General features: G+C 32.9%; 2 pseudogenes; both read right to left on the bottom strand.

Annotated features, from left to right (window-relative positions):
- LOC104767695 lies at positions 1–7,559 on the bottom strand (annotated as a pseudogene).
- LOC104765997 overlaps positions 8,145–8,899 on the bottom strand; it is an 8,049-nt pseudogene continuing 7,294 nt past the window's right edge.

Below are 8,899 nucleotides of genomic sequence, written 5' to 3'. Positions count from 1 at the left end.
TTAGATTTGAACCAAACTAGGAACATAAGTGAAGAGAATTGGGCATCTGATATCTCCATATTTATTCAGTTGTGTGATGTATATATCCTCTCCCACAATGTGTAAGACGTTTCCCACAATGTTTAAGGTGCTGTAGTAGCGTCCAAGTGAAAACGCCTTATGTATATATCCTCTCCCACAACGTTCACACACTAAAACTTTCTTCTCATGGTCGGTCGAGACACTTATATAAATCATAGAGTGAAAACGATGGGACTTGATCCATGATACGGTTCCCGTACCCTCCATCTTAGTTGCTATCCATACATCTGGGAAGAACCCCTCATCATTATCAAAGTCACAAGTAGAAAACACACAAAGTTGTTGCTCTTCTCTAGTCACTGATAAAACCACATGTTTCCCACGGGGAATATTAGCATCCGCCGAAAAAAACAGACTTTGAAATATCTCTCTTGAAAAATCAAAACTTACTAAGAAACGATCATCCCCTCGACCATACGCAAGCCAGTAAGTAGTTCCCTTGACATATATGCCACGACTATGAATCGGTAGTATGTACCAGTCGGTAGTACTCACACCAACACTGCTCCACGAATTAGAAGCAAAGTCATAGACTTCGGACATAGTGTGCCTTTGGTAATCAACATATCGAATATGCATCCTCAAGATTTTGTAACAGGAGGACTTTTTATCGTAACCGAGAGCATAACAGTCATATTCATTGTAGGACTGTCTAGGTTGGATCCATCTGGTTTCCCCTGAACATGGATTCCAAACAACCAATCTATTGTCTTTGGTGCTGCATAGCAATAAGCCATCGCAGTGAAAGGCGTTACGTATATCAACGTCTTTTGAAGAACTAGAAAGAGGGTCTTTTAGGCTGAATTGACCTGTTAGCTTTGCAGATGGGGCAACGTTGTTATTGTTAATTCCACGGAGATCAACGCTTACTAAATAAACCCTAAAATCAATCAACATGATAAACAGAGGAGGCTGCCTTGGAGCATAAGCAGAGTGCTTCTTAGCAAGTACCCATCTTTGACCAGAGCGTTCCATCCTTTGGATGTAGATCGTAATCGTGTTAGAGACACAGTAGGAACCCTAGATAGTATTTCCACTACCAAATCCTCTGGGAGATGCATTGTGCTCGAAAAAAATACAAGGATGACAATATGACAAGGTTATAAATATTATATAATATGACAAGGTTCTTCTTTACTTTTTATGACAGGATGACATATGACCCTCTATTTTTATGACACATGTCCTCAAATCTCTTTCAATTATTATTAATTTTTATATTTTCACACATAAATTATGGGAAAAAAAAGTAAATACTTTTAATTGAAAACAAATATGTTAAGAATAACACCTAACATATATCCATTGATTTATAAACATGTCCATCAAATTAAGAATATAGGTTAATATAATATGACAAAGTTCTTCTTTAGTTTTCATGATAGGATGACATATGACACTCTATTTTTATGACACATATCCTCAAAAAAATTTTATTATTTCTTTTCCAACGCCCTCAAATCTCTTTCAATTATTATTAACTTTTAAATTTATCACACATAAATTACGGGAAAAAAAAAAAGAGAGTAAATACTTTTAATTGAAAACAAACATGCTAAGAATAACACCCAACATATATCCATTGATTTGTAAACATATCCAGCAAATTAAGAATATAGGTTAATATAATATGACAAGGTAAAAAGAGAGTAAATACTTTTAAATGAAAACAAACATGTTAAGAATAACACCCAACATATATCCATTGATTTGTAAACATGTCCAGCAAATTAAGAATATAGGTTAATATAATATGACAACTTGACAATGTTCTTAACATATGACACTCTATTTTGATGACACATGTCCTCAAATCCTTTTCAATTATTATTAACTTTTAAATTTTTCACACATAAATTATGGGAAAAAAGAAAGTAAATACTTTTAATTGAAAACAAACATGTTAAGAATAACACCCAACACATATCCATTGATTTGTAAACATGTCCAGCAAATTAAGAATATAGGTTAATATTGGTGAAAAAAGTGATAGGTTAATAGATTGGTTTGTTTTCCCAACGCTGGACCCTTTTGGTCATCATAGACGTTGCAGCCACTGTTTCTCTTAGATCATCATCAATTTTCATTTGTCCCCCCTGTTTTGCCATCAAAGTAATTTGATATGTAAAAAAACCATACTAACGTTTTCTCATCCAAGCGTTATTTACTTATTTTTATTCACGTATTATTTTCTCATTTATCTATATATATCTATATATACATTTTTGATGTACATTTTGGGTTTTACCCTTTTAGTGTTGCTTATTTAAAATTTTATTTATAAAATTGATCCCTACATCTACATATTTGCAAAACATCAATAAGTAAAATATGGAAAATCAAATTCAATTACACTAATAAATATACCTAAAATATCGACAAATCAATTATTTCCTAAATTATCTCTACGCATTTGATTTATAATTTCCTAAAAAAATATATTTTTATAAAATCTTTACATTTAACATCATATTCCTTTTACAAAACCGATTTCAAACGATTATCTCTCTCTTCTCTGTCGAACGAAGCGGCGAGAGAACAACCGATTGATCTAAAATCGGAAATAATCAATGGATTCACGTCGAATCCTTTGATTTCTCCGACTTAGATCTTATGGTTGGTTGGTTATCCGGAGGCGATGGCTTCCAGATCGGCGAAACCGTTAGAGCTGACGGTTTGTTTGTCACGACAAACGACGGTGGAGGTTTCTATATGGTGGGACAACGACGGCGGCGGTTTCTAGTGGTGCCCTGAAGCTAACGGCGAGGTCCAAACCCTAACGAATCTGAGAAGGTTCGTTTCTCATTTATGATTGATTGCATGTGTTTTTAATTAGCCTCGGGTGGTTGATAATTGGTAGGGATTCGGATTAATCCGATTGATTGTTAGAATGGTTAAATGTTTGTGTCGATTTGACTTATTAGGTGTAGATTATGAGATTAGTTTGATGTTTGTGCCGATTTGACTTATTAGGTGTAGATTATGAGATTAGTTTGATGTTTGTGTCGATTTGACTTATTAGGTGTAGATTATGAGATTAGAATGGTTAAATGTTTGTGTCGATTTGACTTATTAGGTGTAGCATATGAGATTAGTTTGTTGGAATGGTTAAATTTTTTGTTCTTAGTAGTCGAGTTGTTTTGTGCGAGTTTGTTAGAATGGTTAAATGTTTTGTTCTTAGTAGCATATGTCATTGTTTTGTGCGAGGTTTTCATCAACTGGATGTAGCGGTTCAATGGTGACGTGAAGGGAAACATGAAGTGGACACAGCGTTTGTGTTATCTCACTTGAAAAGGTATGTTACTCTAGATTGCAAATGTTGTTGTTAGGTATTGTTTGAGTAGAATGAGTAGGTTTTTAATGTTCTTGAAGTGTTATGTGTGTGTTTGTGTTAATGATTGTGAGCCACATATTTAGTATTAGAGTGATGAACCGTGTGTTGTTGTTTGATGTTTGAATCATTCTGAGAATCTTTGAGACATTGTATAAATAATTGTGATCAAATGAGTGCACCATTGATGTTTGATGTTCGAATCTTTGATGTTTTGTTAGTGTTTGGGATTAAATTTGTTAGTGTTTGATGTTTGAATCTGTGATTGTGAGAATCTTGTTCTGTTTTGTTTTAGTGTTTAAAATTTTACAAAACACGTTGCTCATTATAATTCCCTCAAGTGTTGTTGTGTTATATGCTAAGTGTTTGAGTTTGAGTTTAGGGTTTAAAAAGTTTCAAAACCTATATGATTGTATTTGAATTTAGTATTGATTTCAAGCATCAAATTTTAGAATACTTTTACCCATAGAGATTTACTGAAAAAGTGTCATTAACATTTCTACTCAAAGAGATATACTGAAATACTCATTACCTTTTTACCCATAGAAAAGTATATCTCTTTTCTACTAAATACTCATTACCCTTTATCTCAATAAATCATTGTTTTAAACATAAACTAACCTTGAGCTCAATATAAACCCTCAATGTTAAGCATTGATCAATACCATTAATTTTTTCTTGTTCAAACCCTATTCGTTTACATCAGCTTTCACTAACAAAGCAATGGATCCTAGAAACCCTTATCGTTTTTCAGAGCCAAATTCTCAGCCCTATTTTGTTAATCTTCCGAATTCTCAAAAAGACTCCAATGTTTCTGATAATCCGATTCTACCAAATACATTCTCTTCTCAGCCTATCAACTTTACCTTGTATTCTACAGATATGCCAACAACTATAAATAATATGATGGACATTCGAAATGATGTTCATGATACACAAATGCATGATCGTTTGGAAAAAGACTTGATTGAGCATATCTGACAAAAATTTGGGACAACCGCACAATAAATCTTATTCCGAATTTTGTTTAATATGTTTAATATTTCAAATTTTGTAAAATATGTGAACTATTTTGAATTTTGTAAAATATGTTTAATATTCCAAAGTTTGTAAAATATGATTAAGATTCCAAAGTTTGTAAAATATGTTTAAGATTCCAAAGTTTTATGTAATATAAAAATTTTAATAATTGTTTTGTCATTTTAGATTATTAAAGTTTGATAATTACTAAACATAAATTAAAAAATTATTATTTAAAAGATTGAGCAACCTTTTTTGGGTTATCTAGTAAATGAATGATTTTGCAAAAATACTCTTAGGGTTGCTTTACTTAAATTAGTATTAATTATATGATTAATTAATTTGTGAGTAACTTAGGAGAGGTACTCCACTAATGATGCTCTTAAGTTTTTATATGTGGATTAACATAAATTTACAAAATAAAGTTATTTTTCTATTTTAAAAAGAAAAACATATCTTTAAAAATAATCTAAAGTAAGAAAGAAATTTATGTCGATTATACTCTATAAGGATTATGTCGATTATATCGATTACACAAAAGATTATGTCGATTATACTCTACACTATAAGGCTTCTTCAACAAGCCTAAAAATATTTTCTCAAAATTAATCCCATTATTTAGTTTTCAAAAGGAATTACTGAATATTATTTCAATATTAGATAATCTTTTATAGAAAAAACGTTTGATGCTGAAATCTTTGATTTGTTTAAGATTTTGGAAACAATATTGAAAAATTAATATTCTAAAATAAACTTCATAAAAGAAAATTTAAATGCTTACGGGTGTGATATAGCGGGTTTGAGTTTACATTAATATGATTTTTTTTTTACAAGTTGTCTACACAAAATATAGTCTGAAATACAGCGAGTTAAACGAAAGATGTTATGCCATCATCATTTCATTATTTTCAATATTAGATAATCTTAAACAATCAAAATATAGTTATACAATTTTAAAATTAACAATCAAAATACAGTTATACAATTTTAAACAATAAACAAAATACACAAAATTGATAAATATAAGAAACTTAAAATTTAAAATTTTTAGTTAAAAAATTATCTCGCAGTGTACCGCGAGTTAAAATCTAGTTTCTATTAAAATTGTCATATCAGTTTCCCCAAAAATTCAACTTAATTGCATTGTCATTCTAAAAACTTAATTACTGTTTTCTCTCCGTTATATTATAAAAACTTAATTACTGTTTTCAGGTTACAATTTACATACATCATATTATATTAGACTGTTGTATACAGTTAAATGGAGGACGAAATACTAAAAAAAAACCTAAGGTACGCTCAGCGCATATTCATCCATATTATATGCTTGAGACTCATATATTATATTCAACAAAACAACCGCTAATCATAACTTCTAATTATCTCTACATTTCCAAGGTTTGGTCTCAAAAATTCAATGTTTTTAAAACTTCATAGAATCCAGGAAGCAGCTCAAAATCAGCGTCAAGAAGGATCAAAAGTGATACGCCCAAATTCGAGGATCACTTAGCCGGATTAGAAAGGATAAAACTCGCCAATGTGCAAGGTGCAACAAGGGAGATTTGATGGATTGAGGGGTCGCACAGCAGTTGCGGAAAGCTGCTGATATTTCCCACTCCAATCGCTGCTAGATATGACACACTAGTCCAGCAAGAGGAGGTTGTTGTTTGGATATTACAGACCAAGAAACAAGTGTTCTAGACAAAAAACAATGAGAAAGACTCTTAAAATGAAAAAAAAGAAAAATTGATTTATGATTCTCAAATGAAATTACATGTGTTTATATAGGGATAATAAACTTGGTAACAAGCTCAAGTATTAATTTTTCTTGAAACTAAAAGACAAGAAATATAGATAGTTGGATGAAGACCCAACTCTTGAAGTTTGTCTTTCCAGGATGTCCTTCCTAAGGTGAGTTGAACTCCATTTTCGTCATCCCTCTTTAACCACAAAATCAAGTGATTATTTTGGGCTTTTTTGGACTTGAATTAGGCTCAAAGTGGAGTGGACTTGATAGTTAACATCCCCAATAGAATTTCTCATACTCTCTTTGGCCATAAGATCTTCAATTAACCCATTAAGTGTTTCCTTGATCTTCTTTGACTTTGACTTTTTGATCCAACTTGTTGATGAGAAACAACATGGTCTGTACCATTTCTTTACCTTGGATTTAATAGAAACAACTCCTGATTGCCAAACACAATTCTAGAAGCTCCTAAACCAATTGGACCTAAAACTCTTTAGGTGAAGAACTAGATTGACCTCCTTTGGCAAATGAAGTGTATTATTGTATTCTGTGGGCCAAATCTTCTCTTTCTGAGCTTGTTGGAAACATAAGAGATCCATTAACATCCTCCAAGTGGTTTCGTACCGGAACTGTTTCTGAGTTGGCCTGTGTAACACGATCTTTTCCTCAAACGCAAAACTAGGACTGAGATAGATCCACTGACTCGAAATATCCATATCTTTCACATATGAACTGATATTAATGTGATTCCAATTCCCCGTGGTTATGGAATGGATTAAGATTTCAGAACAGTTTGGTTCATACCTTGAATCCGTTTGAATTGGTCGGAATCCTCTTTTGAATACTCGTAGGTCCAAATCGCGTAGCCATGAGTTCACCTGAGTTGTAAAATGAATAACTCCTTCATCTGAACTCTGATTGGACTGATTCCACCTCGAGATATGCTCTAGATGAGGTAAGAATGTATCCCAAATAGAAGTTTGGCTGGAATAGTTGACCTTTGACTTCGTTCGTGGTGAGCAAGATTCAAGGATCGTCTTGGATGGTCTCATGATCATATCAAAAAGCCTCGGTAAAAGAGTAAGTGAAAAGATCAAAAACACAGTGAAAGGCCGGGTGGAAAACACTTTGCAACAGACAAGGACTGCAAGAGAAGCTGGACAAAATGCGAACAAATTCAGTCGTCTTGTGTGAGTATAAGACTAGAGAGAGAACAAATCTGGGACCAAAATGGCAAAAAAGGAGAAACAAATATTAGTGAGAAAATAAATTCCATGTGTTTTCTCTAGAGTTGGAATTTGGGAAGAAAACAAAGAAAGAGGGAAGACGTCCAGAAACAAGTATTTGGGAAGAATAAAATTGCTTCCTCTCTTTTGTCATTCGTGCTTCCTTGTTCGGTTTTTCCATTATTTTTGTTCCTTGTTCGTAGAAATGTATCAGCAATTCTTCTTTTGTCGAAGATACGTAGTTTCAAAACCTTCCAATTTGCAAAAAGTAAATCATTCAAGATATATCACAAAAGTATGTGTCGTCACTGGTCTCTTTTTGGTTTTATATAAAAAAAAACAGAATAGCTACCTAGCCCGCTTCCAAGACCACTATAGTGTTGTTAAATATCAATACATGGATAGAGAACGAACATAAATTATAAAAAAGAAAACGACATATCAATTACATGGATAGAAAACGACTGTTTCTAAAAAGATTAGGGCTGAATACTTTAGTAGTAATAACTTTATTATCAGGGCTGCGAGGAGAAAAATTGGAAATATTTTGGAAAACAATTATATAAAGTAGCAATACTATATATATATATATATATATATATATATATATATATAAACTCTCAATCAGTGGCTCTGGTTCTCTTCCCCTTTGCCTACTACTCCAAAGAACCTTCTTGCTTTGAACAAAACTTGGAACACAACTGACGACAAGTTTGGACCTAAAACTTTTCCTCATTCATAATTCTCACACCATAATGGGTGTCGTTTCTAAAGATTTTGTTTACAATATACAAATGCTCCATCAACATATAGAAGATAAGGTACAGCAACTGTTTGTGTAGTGGGATGAATTATGCTCAAAAAAATACTAACTTAAAAAGAATGCTGTAACAAAAGGGAGTTGATTTTTTTTGTCTCTCTTCATGGATCCAGTATCAGTTTGGTTCTCCACATCTCCGCAATCACCTTACGCGGTGCAGGATCATCTGGCCCTTTGTCTCGTTGCCCCGAGGTGAAGTATAACTGCCCCTCCCAATACCCTACCAGTGTAGTCTTCACACGGTATGGCAACTTTCCAATCACATACCATTTCTGCAGAGAACATAATTCCAGCTACTGTTTACACTTTTTAATAGGATAGAGAGGTTTTAAGCATGAATGTCACTGGGTTTTTTACCATTGTATTCAGGTTGAACTGGAAGATTTCACCAACAAGGACCATCTTTTTGGTTTCAGGATGCTTCTCTGTAGTGCCTCCAACGATTACAATGGAGTTGTTAACAACTTTCCAAGCAAATTCAATATGGGGATCCGGTTTTGGCATTGATGGCATAACTTTCCACTTCATTTCCTCATCCAGCATGTAGACGTCACTGAATACAACCTAAAACCACCAAGGTGAAAAAAGGACACATGATGTTCATAAATTGCAACACTTGAGGAGTCATGAATATTTAATCAAACAGGTAGTCTATTATTGGATACCTCCATACG

The sequence above is a fragment of the Camelina sativa genome, chromosome 19 (genome assembly GCF_000633955.1).
Source record: "Camelina sativa cultivar DH55 chromosome 19, Cs, whole genome shotgun sequence".
NCBI classification, from domain to species: domain Eukaryota; kingdom Viridiplantae; phylum Streptophyta; class Magnoliopsida; order Brassicales; family Brassicaceae; genus Camelina; species Camelina sativa.
Note: the sequence above shows the minus strand (reverse complement) of the source record. Positions and strands in the feature narration are given on the sequence as shown.